The sequence below is a fragment of the Hermetia illucens genome, chromosome 6 (assembly GCF_905115235.1).
Source record: "Hermetia illucens chromosome 6, iHerIll2.2.curated.20191125, whole genome shotgun sequence".
In the NCBI taxonomy this organism is placed as follows: domain Eukaryota; kingdom Metazoa; phylum Arthropoda; class Insecta; order Diptera; family Stratiomyidae; genus Hermetia; species Hermetia illucens.
In genome coordinates, this window is record NC_051854.1 from 5,757,895 (window position 1) to 5,773,359 (window position 15,465).

The 15,465-nt window shown below is 45.5% G+C and overlaps 1 protein-coding gene and 1 non-coding gene across 3 annotated transcripts in view; both read left to right on the plus strand.

The window, feature by feature from the left end:
* The first annotated feature begins 5,375 nt into the window (after window positions 1–5,375).
* Window positions 5,376–15,465, plus strand: part of LOC119659527 (hexosaminidase D) — a 44,038-nt gene continuing 33,948 nt past the window's right edge. Inside the window, exons 1-2 of one of the 2 annotated variants that reach the window (XM_038067663.1) lie at window positions 5,376–5,965; window positions 6,042–6,212. The gene's annotated coding sequence lies outside the window, so the exon portion shown is untranslated. Of the gene's footprint in view, window positions 5,966–6,041; window positions 6,213–6,236; window positions 6,352–15,465 lie in introns of those variants that run through there. The other variant, XM_038067664.1, reaches the window with a different exon arrangement.
* On the plus strand, window positions 6,538–6,609 carry Trnag-ucc. The gene has a single exon. It is a non-coding gene; the product is annotated as a tRNA-Gly (tRNA).

Below are 15,465 nucleotides of genomic sequence, written 5' to 3' on the forward strand. Positions count from 1 at the left end.
CGAACAAGACAACCCAGGCTAGAGTATCTTTCTGCCTACAACAAAGGCATTATTACCCAAGGTGTGCACGTTCCGCTAGTAAGAACCTAACAACTCTCGATCGGTGCATCAATAATTTTCCCAACGTCATGTTGATCTCCGTCCGAACTGTTTGAATTTCTTTGGGATTGTCGATATTTCATGTACCCTTCCTGCAAGCACTCTCCCATCGTCTCCAGCTCTTCTTTCCGAAATTCATCTTCTTCTGAAACTTTTAGTGTTTTAGAGAATTGAAGACATCATTCGCGAAATACGTAAAATCTACGAAATGGAGCTCGAAAGCGCTCCATTACCACAAGAGATACCAAAACGTCGAATGCCTTCAAGTTCCCATCAATTCGTCTCGACAAGGTCCATAATCTAATATCATCCGCATGGCTCGGGGGAAATAGTACGTCCCAAGCGAATAGATAGCTTAGCAGATGCTATTTTGGAATGAAGAACTAGTGACGAGTCCGCCTCATCTCCTGACCGAGTTGAAATTAATCAATGTCCGATTAGGTCACTGAGCGAAACAAATTGATTTGACCAGAATCGTGACGAAAACATACAATTTGACAAAATACTGCTATCTGTGAAATGCGAGATGAGAAGAGGTTTCTTTGATGAATGGAAGACGCAGGCAATTAATCGAAGCTACTTAAGGTAAATACGCTTTATGACGTGGTGGGGGTCAATAGGTGGAGAGCAATGGAACTTTTATGTTGCTTAATGGGAGGTAAAATGCGGATATAGTAATTAATGTGCATTATGGGAACGTGGAACGTGTTTATCGATTTAGGCTAGTGCCGGGAAATAACGGCTTGACCGCTTAGCATTTTTGGTACAGTACGGATAAATGTATCTTTTTTGTGTGTGGAAATTGCTGCTGCTTCTTTAATATTTAATATTTCCCCGGATTATTAATGCAACAATACCGACCGTGAATAGAATTATTTTTTCTCCAAGGAATTTAATTAATCCTCTAAATATCTAAGCTAAGCTACTGCTGAACTTCAAAAGACCCGCCCTGTTAGGCCACTTATGTATGTGAAAAGTCTTGTTCCTTGCCCTAGCGGATGTAAAAATGATAGACCTCCAAAATTTTATTGAAGTACGGTTTCGTACCAGGGAAGCAGATATTAAATTCTCCTTTAATAATCACCCCGTGACGATCACGCGAAAAAAGTAAACCTCGATCTTGGAAGCTCTCTCTGCTTCAGTGTCCGTTTTCGGTATCATTCACTCGTCATCAGGGGTCGCACTACACTTTGGGTTGGGGTTTATTAACGCTTAGCTTCCAATTTCCCTTCGAGGAGGTTTTCTAGGAGAGATCCCTTACCTGACATACCGTGTCAAGATAAATAATCATAAGAGTTTTACTGGAGCAAATTTACATATCCATTTTCCATGGGAAGGTGAAGCAGAGAGCTGCTAACTTCGCAAACAGGCTGGGTACCATTAATGACTATGGTTAATCAATCTTTTGCCTATGAGTCCAATCGGAAATTCCTGGGCTAGGATCATTTGACCCTGATGTGCACGGTTCGTGCACTCTCTGCATTTAACGAAAAAGAAGGGCTGATATCAGGGGCTTACAGGTTCTTTGGAATTATGGATATAATAATCTTCCCCGACGAGTCAGTCCCAGGAAGAGCATTGAGTACAAAGGTTTTTTCGGAACACCTGACGATCTAGATAAATGGCCCAGTCGGCGAAGATATATGCCTGATAGCAGAGGTATCTCTACGGAAAAACCTGTACGGTCACACCATTTAAATCTGTTCTAACAATCTAGATTGGTCCGCCGGGTATCTGACTCCATAATGGGAAAACCAGAGCTGAGTTTTGATGGCAAGTCATTTACTGTCAAGTGTTCTCTGACTTCAACAATCGAAAGAGCGCATCGGAATACGATGATTTGAACTTTTGTTGATTTGGGGAAATCTTTACAAAGTATTCGGCTTCTAACGGGGAACCGCTTCTTAAGCTATCATCAGAAAAAAGTTGGGTTGGTGGGTTTACTAATCTGCTTGCATTGTGATGGAAAGGGAGAGACAAACCTCAGATTCACAAAAGCCTGGAAACTATGTAGGAATGAAACGTACAATGGGCCTAATATGGGAGGAGCTGCAGTTCCTCTATCTTATATGGTTGCTGTTCACCCTGTGGTGCGGTATAGCGTGTCAACCGAAACTACAGGAGAGATACTAGGCACCCAGAGAGAGCGGTTGCGAACTTGTTCGATGGCCACCTCGACAAATGGACGTCCGGGTGGTCGCGCGCCGCGGTCTACATCGAACTCCAGCGTGTGCTGGTACCACCGTAGGTTTGCAGATTAAGCTACGAAATGTACCAGCTTATGCACTTTCCTAACGGCGTCAAAAAATTCAGTTCGCTAGTGGTACGGCGATGTCTACCCGAATTGCAGCAACACGTCGCCTTACAGTGTATGACCTCCTCCTCTTCCGGTGTGAATCTTGGTTCGCGCCGAACCTTTTCGTGGCGTTTCATTTTAGATAACATTAGTGCCCCATTTTAGGTGCAGACTTCCTATGTCTGTCGGATACTGAAGCCAGCTATTATGGCGCGCCGTCCTGGTAGCAGGTCTTGCCTTTCGTTGTGCATGACCTCCGTACAGCCGTTCGCGAAGAGTTTGCTGCAAGCCCTGCTGACGTGGGGCACGGGGAGAGCCTGTGGGAGATCAAACCTACCATGTAGAACTCATTTTATCCTCACAAAATTGATTACACTTGGGCAACAGATTAATAACGTTTATTTTATTTCACACGTAAATGTAATCGCGAGTACTTACACTGAACAAGGCGGATTCAAACTGTGCGCTCTGATCCGTGGTAACGGTGCTTGGTCCACCGTAGCGTGATATCCAGGATGAGTAGAATACTTCGGCCACTGATTCAGCCGGCTGGTCTTTCAAAGAGCAGACCTCGGGCCAACGCGAAAATCTGTCCAGCATGGTGAGGCAGTATTGGAAACCACCTGACCGAGTAAATGGTCCGATGATGTCAATGGGAACCTGCTGGAACCGCTGGTCCAGGAACCAAGGAACCATTCCATTTGGGAACAAGGTGCAGCGGGCTCATTGTTGTCTGTTCGACGGCCGGCAGTGACTCATCTTCAACAAGTACTCGAATTCTAATTTTGCTGGGGTCAATTTCTCGGGAGTAAGCCGGCGACTGCTGGCGCCCTGCTAGCTACACGTATCCCCCACTTTGCTGCCTCGTCTGTTGACGGATTGACTATGCGTTGATTTTGGATATCTATCACTAGACCGAAATGCCGAATAAAATCAGCGCTTATAATTGCTTGGGAGACATCAGCCACACAAAACTTCCAAGGCAGGCTCCGCTGTAAACCTAGCTTGAGCGACAGCAACAGCTCGTATGTCGACGGCTTTGGGTGGCAGGCATTATGCTTACGGGGAACCACAGAAATGTCGGCGCGAGTGTCGATGAGGACCAGTAGACCCGTTGATTCGTCGTGAAGGCGGCTTGGCTGCTGGACGTCAATTGTCGCTCTTGATAGCGTCTTTACTAGTTTCCCCATCTCTTCGTCTTCGTAGCTCATCTGCGGCCGGGGTCAGCCTTGCTAAATTCCGATCAGAGAGTGGACAGCTCCTTCTACATTGCATCCAACTGCAAAGGTGGCTTGGTGAGCTCGACCGCAGCCACGTATGCTGAATCTCGTGCTTCGAACACTCTATCTGTCATCTCGGCCAACCGAGGGACGCCCTTGGTCTCCTACGCGCTCAAAATGTTTCGAACGCCTTTAAGCAATCGACGTAACCATGAACGCTTCCGAAACTCTAGAGGCGCTTTTCAGTCGCAAAGCGCGTAAAAGCTGCGAAGGACGTTGGTCACCGAGTTCGAGGATATTCTCGCAGCTCCTCCTCCGACACCACAAAAACACTTATCAGGTGTTCCTTCAGTGCCTGAAACTTTTCAATGGCGGGCGGCGCTTCAATTAAATCCGTAACTTGGGCAGGATACCCCGGGTCGTGCTCGCAAATAACCTTGTTATACTGAGCCGAATTATTCGCGAATCGATGAGTCCGGTATTGCGCCTCGACTCGTGTGAACCAAAGCTTTGGTCTAGATGACCAAAATGGTGGCAACTTGAAGGCAGCGACGGATGGATCGCTGAGTGCAGCCACTCACCGCTTCCTTCCACTACGTCTGCGAAATCCTCATCGTCCTAGGGCATGATTCAACACACCAAGCTAGCCAACCAACGCTGGCCATCGACAACGGCGAGAGAGATGTTGCTGCCAATTATGGGAAATCAAACCTACCGAGTAGAACTGATTTCATACTCACAAAATCGATTACATTTGGGTAACAGATTAATAACGTTTATTTTATTTCACGGGTAAATGTAACAACGAGTAACTACGCTACGAGGTGGTCGAGCATCCGCTTCATTCGTAGGTTAGGTTGCGAATCGTTGTATCTTTCTTCTCTTGCTTTGAGCGCCTCTGGCGGATAACTCCACAATCCCTACAAACCTTCCACTCCTTAGCGATCTGATACTGCCAGCTCTCTAACTTGGGGTACGGAAAGAACCTTCCACTCCCTAGCGAAATGATCCTCGACAGGAGAAACGGCCTTGGATAGTCTGGATTTTTGCGTCTGCTACGAGGGGCCGTTCTCAGATTAAAGCCGCCATCTGGTCACACGCGGCTGGCGGCTCACACCACTAGGGAACTCTAAGTTTGTACCCACGTTCTGCTGAGGCCTGATGACATCCGGAAGCCGTTGCATCATACGAAGGCTCATAGAGATAAGGTCCTCGGGCGTGGGGAGCAAGCGTTCGGTCTGGCCGTTGATGGCAAGCCTAAAGAGATCTCCTTGGTTAGGCTGAAGTCTTTTTTCCAAGAAGCAGATGGCATTGGAATGAAGTGTGAGTGCCGCGTTTGTTTTGACGTCCGCCTGAACCGTTTTGTTTTCGCAAACCGGGACTACTTCACAGTTCAATCTCAGTAATCGTGTGAAGTAGGCCATGCCTGCTCGTTTGTAAGAGAAAAAGAAGTTTTTGTGAGAATTGAATTGTTGGGTTCTTTAGCTCTGTCTTCTTCCTTAGTTTTATGCGTAAGCTAAGCCATTTACTTGCTCCTCCTTCTAAGGACAATATGTAAATAATGCTGCAAATGAAAGTCTTTGGAATCGTAGAAGGTAAGCGAGCCAACCATCGCGCTTCTCCGCTATGTTCCACTTCCTTACATCGAAATCAAGGACAGAACCTTTAATATTTTCATAACAGCTGAAGGAGTTACTAGGACACTTGCAGTAAGCTCACGAAGCTTTCAAGTCTCAAGTCCTTTCCGGTGTTATTATCAATTCAGTCGAATGTTTGCAGACGAGGCGAACGAGTCCTTTTGTCGGCAAAATAGGAAACCAAGTGGAATCGGGACGGATCAAAGGCTAAGTCCCATTGTTTTTTGTTCGTATCGGAATTCAGTGAGCATCTTCGGTACATATTTAACACTCCGGAAACCCTTCTAGTGCACAAAAATATGACCAGGTCGGACCTGAACTGCGGAAAATCAATAAGCCCACTTGGCGCGAGTTTCTCGCGAACAACTTGTTGATAAATGTGGAAATCGTACCTGGAAAGTAACTCAAATTTCGTCGTAGCCTCGAACAGTAATTTCGCCGGACCGTCATCGTCGCGTGCAATTGTTCCCAATCAGAATCGGAAAACTCGCAACAGTGACGACGGCAAAAGCGGCGGTAATTTCTCAAATGGAAGCCCAACCGTGGAAGCGGATTTCCAATTCTCTGATAATCTGGTGAGTCCTTGTACGCCGGTTCTGTTCTCAACTAGTCGCGGTCTGCAGCTTCGCACCCGGCGAACGTGGCGCACTTTCGGCGCCGATAACGACTGTCGTGATAATTACTGTGTTCAGTTCTGTGATCTGGAGAGATGGGTAAATGTTAATTAATTCGAATTGAGAGGGAGGACGGGTGTGATTCTTGTGCTTTGTGGTTTTTTTTTTTTTGCAGAATACGAACCGAGCGCACGTCCTGAGCATTAGCGAGGACAACGAGCACATGTTCGCGGACACAGATACGAATCGTACGCGGTCGGTGCGCTTTGGTTTGGAGCGCGGCTCATCCAATCTATCAACCACGGGGAATCACTAACTTCGAATTGATTTTCGAAATTGCTTACAGGTTAGTATTCGAAGTGGGGGAAGGTTTGTTTATAAAGTCGGAGGCTTGACAAATGTCGGCCGGTGATGTGTTGTGCGGAAAGAAATTCAGATTTCGCGTTGGTTGTGCGATTTAGGGTGGTGAAAAGCGACTTCGTTGGGTAAGTCGAACGTTTTCTGAAGTAGTTGGATGTTAAGCTAGACCGTAGGCAACTATATGCTGGCCAAATTAGCTGATTTTATCGGCGGGAGGGTGTTATCAAATCACCTAATATGTGGGATGAGCACAAATAGAGATAAAATACTCAAAAGTAATAAAGTCGACGAATTGAGCGGGAAACCACGCGGCGTCGGTGGTGTAATGGTCAGCATAGTTGCCTTCCAAGCAGTTGATCCGGGTTCGATTCCCGGCCGACGCACACTTTTTTTACATCCAGGCTGCATGGCATCCATAATTTATGCCTCATGAACAAGTATTTTGCGAGTTCCTCTGAAGAACATTTGCGAAATATTTTAGTTCATTATTATTTCAATTTGGGACATTGAGTTAAGCCTTTATAATCCTTTAATACTCCTGCTTTATAATGGAATCTCCTTGGCTGGGAATCTGAGAATAACGGAAAAGAGAAAGAAGGCATTTTGCTGTTAATGTGAAAAAAGATGAGACAAATGTTGAAGATGACCCAAAAGTATTTTAATTGAGTGTCCTACAGAAAGGATATCGCTTCTGTTGTGACCCAAGTTCCTACAACTTATGGGTAGTCAAAATAGCCTTTAATACTTAATTGAACGCTTCATTATTCCGGGTTTATTGTGCACTGATTGAGTATTCTTTTCACTTAAATGTCACTTGCAGATGTGAAAATTAAAGTAATAAAGTAAATTTGTATTTCTTGCTTGTCGTAAAAGGTAACTAAACTGATAGAAATTTGTCGGCTAGCAACCTGCAACTTTCGAAAATGCTCTGCTATCGAAACGTCAACAGCTTGTCGAACTAGGACTGGCCTTTTGCTATCGAACACGGCCGGATGTGCCAAGGCTCGCAAAATGCTGGTTACGCACAGTGTTGGGGAGAGAAAGGGAGAATTGGCTTAAAACCCTTTGTCACATTACTGCGAGCGAACGGTTCTGCTCTCCCGCTTTCAAGTTAGGGAATTCCCTTAACCAACGAGAAGGGGAGGAGGATAGGAACGGTTAGTTCAAGGAACCCCTTGCTATCCGGCTCCTCCATCCGTCGAGGTCAATTTGCTTCGCAGCAAGCAGAACTCGAAAGTAACGCGATATACGATTCTATCTGCCAGCACTCCCCGGCATCAGTCTCACAATGTTGTGTGGAGAGAGTAGCGTCCGCATAAAGCTGCTGACGAATCCCATCCCACCTTCCGGCGTCATCCGCCATTCCATTGCAAAACACACTGTCAGGAGGTCGTGGTTTCCCAATCTCTGTGCTCACTAGGAAGCTGAATGGGGAAATAGCCAGTCTCATCATGCTGTCGCATGCAGTCCATCTGCATCTTGTCTTGTTTGCCAAGAGAGTTACCATTCGTTTAACGTACGCTCCAGTTAATCATGAGCAACCAGTTTCTTTTACTTTGTTTTTTTATGGGTAAAAGGGGAATTTTTATAAACACGCTACTACGTCAGGTTGCAGCAGTGTGTGGGATTCTCACCCACTAAAACCACAGCCACTTTTCCGCCCATATTCCCATGGCGCCACCGTGAAGTATTACTTCGCGAGGAGGGCTATGGTTTGCATCAATACAACTAAGTCACGCATCCGTCGCGCTTTCCGGGTTCATTCCAGTTGCTGCAGTTTTTCCTGTATCGCAGTTACTATTGTGTTATGCACTCCAATTTGCTGGGGATCTCAGCATCTCCTCTACGAAATTATGCGGTCCGATAACTGCGTTGAGGGCGTCGTTTAACCTCCCTCTTTCATTCACGAATCTCGGACAGTGTAACATAATATCCTCCGGGTCCTCGGGTGTAGCGGCGCATTCGGGACAATCTGGGGATTCACCTAATCCGCAAGGCAATTACTCCCTGTATTCACCATGTCCTGTAAGGAACTGCGTTAGGTGGTAATTCAGCTCTTCATGTTTGCGCTCGACCCATCTCCCCCAATACACGTGTATTGACAGATGTCAGTGTATGGGCCAGCGACCTTTCTTCTAGTGGCTTTTCGGAAATCCGCAGTCAGTTGGGCCGAATTTACCCTCCTTCTCCGATAGAAACAGCGTGCCTTAGTCACTAGAAGATTGAAGGGAATCATCCCCGCGATGACACACACTGCCCCCCGGGATACTATCCTATATGCAATGCACACACTCAGCGCGATTGCCCGGTAAGTCGAAATTACCCTTCCCTTTTTCACTGTGTTATCCAGTGGGCACGCTCTGGCAGGAGGCGCGTACAGCAGGATGGATTTCACCAGCCCTGTGATAAGCAGCCGGCGACCAGATTTTGGTCCTCCAATATTAGCATTCTTGTTAGAGATGAGCTAGCCTTTGCTGCCTTTTCGTGCACATAGTCCGGGTGCCCGTTGAAGCTCAACTTGCCTTCGATCATTACCCCCAGGTATCTAATGATCGATTTTGGAACGACCTCGTGATTACCAACACGGATTTTGACAGTGTTGTCTTTCTTGCGATTGGTAATAAGGACCGCCTTTGATGGCATAGATAGCTTCGCTTGCATAGAGTTCCACGGGTTGGTGGTATTTCACAACTACTACCACTGTCAGGCCGTCTGTAAAGCCAATCAATGGAGCAAAGGCCGAGCATTCCGTCGTACATTATGTTCCATAGCAGGGGCCTCAATACGGAACCTTGGGGAGCACCTACTGTCACAACCGTGGTCTTTCTCGTACCAAGGAAGTCTCTCCAAAAGATAATTCTCGATTATCCGAGCTAGGTAACCAGGGACACCCAGTGTAGCCAGAGTGCCCTTAGTCCAACCTTAGTTGACCGAGTTTCTGACATCCAGCGTCATCAACGCCCAGCCGATGCCTCCCGGGCCAGGGCTACGACCATTGCAATGACATCGACTGTAGACCGCGCTCTGCCGCTTCGATAGACCACCCGCTAGCTCGACGAACGGAAGCAGCATGTTGTATACTACCCTCTTCAACGTCTTCCTCACAGTGTCTAAAAGACAGATAAGGCGATATAAACAGGGTGCGCCGAGTGCTTTTTGGGGCTTCCGAAGCAGAACCAACCTCCGCCTTTCCCACTGCGCAGGAAACATTCCTTCCACTATGCACGATTCAAATATGCTTACGAACCATGCGGGCCTAGTTTTAGTTGCCAACTCCAGTGCTTTCTTCGGAATCCCATCCAAGCCCGGAGCCTTATTATCCCCAATTCGTTCATAGATCTCCCTTAGTTCCTCCTCGGTAACCACGGGGATTGTGAAGACGTCCTATTGCACCGTTGGATGAGGTCCACTTTATTCCTACTGTGTGAAAAGAATTGAGATTATTTTGAGCAAGAGTCGCGGGCACATTACTTGGGGTGATTTTTGTCCACGAATCTTGTTCATTACAAGCCTTGTAAGCAGCGCCCTCAAGGTACAACTGCTTATAGCAATTCCGTTTACTTTCCCGTATAGCATTCTTAAGGCTCTCGCAGAGACGATGCTCTGCATAGTGCGATTTCTTAGTTCCACCAGTAGTTTGGTCTCCTACTGTGGTGAAACTTTCGTCATGGCATTGTGCAGTCACATGCCTCAGTTACCCGTTGACATAACTGACTCACTATTTCTAGCGCCGTTCGCTTCGGGTCGTAACCTCCTTCGAAAGCCGCCAGGAATGTCTCTTCCTCGAAAGCTCCAATGGACCACTCAGCTGTCCTGGGTTTTTTTTGCTTATGTTGCTCACTCGACAATCGCTTCCCCCGTTCCTGTTGTCGAGAAAGATGGCCTGGTGGTCACTGTCACTGAGGTAGGTCATATCGACGATTGATCCTAGCCTAGCCCCTAGCATGCATCCAACTTTGTTTAGTACGATGTCCAGCTCTGCGAAAGTTCCAAGCAAGATTTGACCCCTGGTGTTCGCGGCCCACGCGTTCAAATCGCCGGTAATGATTTTGGGGCTGTGGTCCCTGGCGTGCAACACCAAGCTGTCTAGTATCTTTTCATATTGCGCGAATGTTGCACTTGAAGGAGCATAACAGCCGTAAATATGGTCGCCGTTGACTTTCGCCCTTACAAAGTCGGCTCCTGGAAATGCCGTCCACATGCCCATATCGCCGCGTTTCCCCATGAGTCTTTCACCAACGTAACACCAACGTAATTTCGGTTAGGTTCAGATAATACGCCACGTCCACATTCGACTCTCGAATGGTTTGCGAGAGTAAGTCTTGAGCTGCCTCGCAATGGTTGAGGTTGATTTGTATCACATTTGTACATTTGTAAATGTGCTGAGCCGTGGTCTTTGTTGGTTGTAATCCTTGCAGTAGGCCAATGTTGACCGTGGCTCCACGGCTTGAGGTCCCAACTTTTCCCTTTTTGGGTGTAATCACCTCTCTCAGTTTTTCGAAGACGTGACCTGGTTGGCCAGTTAAAGTGCGGTAAGGAGTCCCGCTTGTTTTTTTTTATGTTCTTTAGTGTACTCATTTGGCTCCTGCAAGTATGGGGATTAGGAGGTCCGCCGTGCCATAGCCCCCGTAGCATGGTAAGGCGATCAGGTATCAATGAGGATCCTTTTCAGTATAATTAGCTAACCCCGACTGCATACTATCCAATGGGCACGGTTCGCGAGGTGTTTTTCAACTCAGTCTAGATCCGTAGCGTTTTGTTTATAGTAGGGTCACCTCAAGAGAGGCCCATATACAGATGGTTTATCTATGCTGGATAGATTGGATTGATATATCCAACTGAATCTGTATTTTTTGGGTGATATGGTGAAAAGGGTCGTTATGAACTCAAAAGCTGATTGCTTAAAGTTTCTGCTGGCGACGTAGATGTTAAGTTCGGCCGGGTATCGTTTCATAGGAGCATAGATAGCTCCTCGTTAAAATCAATGCGAACCTCTGTACCTCTATCCTCTTTCATCATTACCAGATTGTAAAAAGAAATGTAATTACGTCCTAGCAGTATCGTGCGACATCAAAATTAGCCCCCAGGATACATCTCTTCAGTTGGAAAATAGGTTCAGTAGGTTGAGTATCGACAATGAAACAGGTACTATCGCTGTCAGTGCCAACGGCCCGCCAGGAACTAATCAACCGAAATATCTCTCTGCGTTATGAATTTGCTTCTTGCATCATCGCAACTTGGATGAAGTGGTGTTCCACAACTGACGTTCTCCGTGATCGGCGCATTAGCGAGCATCTCAAATCCATAATTAACCGCAATGTCGTCCACTCAATCATAGTCTGTTCTGCATGCTGGCTAACTATAAAAGACAATGAACAGTGCCTCGCCGAGGCAAAGATATTGTGTTGAACCACGTAGCACCACATAATCGCTTTTAGGGATATGAAATTGGTGGACATGGGCACAGAAATGGGATGTCTGGAGTTCCTTATTAAGGCATGATGATGAATCATATTCGGATGGTTTTATAAATATCTCGGTCGCAGTCGATCCAGTAAAATGCAACCTGGATCAAACCGAGTCGAGCTCCTGGGGTACTTGTCCTCTACTGAAGTGCACTACTAGATAAGGCCGAATTTTCTGAACGGTTTACTGGGAACTACCCTCCTTGGGGAAGCCTGAATCACAAACCAAGGAGTCATCTCGCTGCTTGCGTTCCAAAAAAGAAGCGTCTTCCCCAACGCAGCTGGAAGTGGAATTTACCTAAGTCTGCTACTGGTGAGGCAGCGCTATTTTGAATGTAAATTTATCCTTAAATAAATGTGCTTATTTATGTGGATCATACACGACAATTGCTGCTTCCGAATTGCTTTTGGGGCTTCTATTATTGATTTCATCCCAATCTCCTTCCATACAATTCCGGGAACAAATATTCCAAGGCGTATACATTCTTACCACAGTTCGAAGGAAACCATTCTCGGCGATAAATCAACTGAAACGTAAACAGTCAGAGCTCATTGATTATTTTCCCAGTTGCCTGGTAATGAATAGCAAACACAAAACTGCATCGTTCAGGCGTAAACTAATTAAATAAATGAGCCCCAGCCATTTCCCTCAATACGACGTTGTTATCGTCACTTAATTGGGACATCTTGTTCCTTTTCCTACTCCAATTAAATTTAAAAGTCTCAATTTTCATGCATTTCCGAGGACTGGCATTTTTTTCCAACCCTTTCTTAACACCTAAAACATCCTTTTGTTTGCAACAAAAAAAAGTTGTTGGAAAACTTCAACTAATGAAAGTTTCTCTGAATTCAGCGCTTATTCTTATTTTTAATGCAGTTTTGCATATTGAATGGCTGCCTTTCCAAGGATACTCGAGCCTCGCTAACGAACAAGAAACTAACAGAGGGAGGAAGCACTACTCGTAGAGGAAGGACCACTCGTGGGGAAATGCAAACTTAAAGTGTAGAAACGAGTGTTTTCGGGAGACTGAAGATGAAAGCGCATTTTATTTCATGGAAACCGTCATCGTCAGTTGTGGGGTAAACATTATACAGATATGGGTGTATGTGCGTTTTAACTACTAGAAATTTAGCTCACAGCTCTGAAGGATGGGGAGCCTTTCGAGAATACAGCCCGCTATAAATTCCGTTTGCAGTACTCTTCCTTTGGCTGTGGAGATATGCGATGCTTTTTGCAGATGATAGCTTAGATAAGTACCTTAAAGTCGATCCTGGTTCTGCGGGATAGTCCTGCTTCGCGCGACTTGTCAGGAGCAGCCCTTTAACACGACATTTAGTTGTGCAATTAAAATTCATAGGGTCGGGCTGATGCTAGTCAATAGCTCGCGGTCTAAATATATTTGAGTAGTTGCTTAGTGGTGAGGACTTTGTAAATTTCAAATTAGAAGTCGGGGCTGGAAAATCGAGCAGAGAAAGCGTCCCTTTACATAGTCACAAGCCACCACTAATTGGATATTTCTGCTTAAGATTTCATGGAAGGCAGAAGTCGGCAATTCATTCGAAGCATGTATGAGAGGAAATTCGCAAAGGCGGTATTCTCTGATCTCATTACCTACTGAGCCTAAACAACCCTTCTGTGCTTTTCCTCAATAACTGGAACATGAGAAGAACCAGTTACTTTTCCTTACCATTTAGTTCTTTGTTCGAATGCCGACTCAAAAGAGAAGAAAGTCATTCATTCTTTTGGTTTTTATCGTCATACAATCTACAACCTTCTCACGTTATTCCAGCCCCTCTACCCACCTCTTGGGTGGGACAAAAAATAAGGGCAAAAAAACTTATCGTCACTGAAACGACAGGGAAGGTAATAGAAATGTAGATGGAGAACTTTAACCTGCTACTTGTCTTTTTAAGACTTCATTGCAATTCGCAGGAGAAAAAGGCCTACGGAGCGGAAAAGAAAAAGATGAGGCCTGGGATGGAGAGCTAACATTGTGTGACCTACCGAATTGGGAGGATGAGGGTTGGGATTGTGAAGTATCGGTGTGACTCCTTCTCGATGTACTGTGATGTGGTCCGGAATATTCGACTTGACGCAACAATCTATGGTTTTTTAATCAAAATACTAAAATAATAATTCCATCCAGATTAGCCCCCAACTTTAATCCAATCCCCTTGCAGCTCATCAAACAGGAAACTTTTCCAGAGTTGAAAAGTAGTTTCAAAGATTGTTCACTACAACCTGCTCAAAATTCAAATTGATTCCAGTTAACTAGCCCACGTACAAGCCAAGATACTCATCTCTCTGTGTCTTAAAATTCAAATTCAACCCTTACAACTCACAACGATGTAGTAATGTCTATTGTCTCCATAAAACAAATCCCCCAAAGGGACTAAAGTTCCATCCGAAAAGCTCCTTGTGTTATGAACTTCACTCGTCACTTGTACACTTCTAGCCTTCGTCTCTGTGTGTTTGAAAACACTCGAGAACTAACTACTTTTCCAAAAAAAAGATAGGGTCGTCATTTTTGTCCTCGGTGTATCTTCTTGCTTTGGTCCTTTTGTAATTTAGAATTCTCTCGTTTATCCTTTTTCGTATGTAGTTTATATACAACTGATTGCAATCATGTGCTGAGATTGGAGCTTCTAAGAGCGCTTAAAAATTCAAATGCATTTTCCTCTGGAGGAATAGATTGTTGGCGAAACAGAGGGGACAGAAAGTGGAAACATGGGTCGGTGAGGTCCTTGGGATGTTATTTTCCGTCCGTTTAGCTTAACATTCTCCGGTTGTTGTCGTAAATTCATAGATGAGTTACAAAATTGCGCGGGATAAAACAGTAATTGGAATTGGGCCTATATATGTATGTGATGATATGGTTGAAAGGAGAAAGATACTTTTTAGGGAAACTTTGTAGCGAAATTCATGTTTTGCACATGCTCCGAGTTAATTTACAGTGATAAGAAGTATTTAAGTTCCATGTTTGCCTGGAATTAATTTGTAAATACGAATTGGTAGGTGGAGGGGAGGAGTCTAACAGCAAAAAGAATGGTAGTCGATAGGCAAAAATTCAGCGCTTTGTTTCTTAATTTCACCTATGGGCAGCATTTTTTTTAGGTTTTGTTTTACATCCCCCCAAATGTACCGCACCCTGCAGGTTCCTCAGCTTGCCGAAGTGCTGGAGATTACATTATCATCATCATCATCATCAACGGCGCAACAACCGGTATCCGGTCTAGGCCTGCCTTAATAAGGAACTGCAGACATCCCGGTTTTGCGCCGAGATCCACCGATTCGGGCCAAAAATTCTTCGGAGGATTCTTCTCTCGAACGCGACCAAGAGTTCGCAATTTTTCTTGCTAAGAACCCAAGTTCCCCCCAAGTGCCTTCATTAACGTGCAGCCCAAGATCTCGCGCCGCCTGCTCGATCTGGATGAAGGCAGTTTGTACGTCTCGGGCGGTTCTTCCCATGATGTCGATATCGTCAGCATAGGCCAGTAGTTGGGTGGACTTAAAGAGGATCGTACCTCTTGCATTTACCTCAGCATCACGTATCACTTTCTCGAGGGCCAGGTTAAAGAGGACACATGATAGGGCATCCCCTTGTCGTAGACCGTTGTTGATGTCTTGAGAAAAATCCAGCTGCTTTTATCTGGCCTAGTCAGTCTTATCAATTTCGTCGGGATACCGAATTCTCTCATGGCCGTGTAACGTTTTACCCTGGCTATACTATCATCGGCGGCTTTAAACTCGATAAAGAGATGGTTCAACTGATG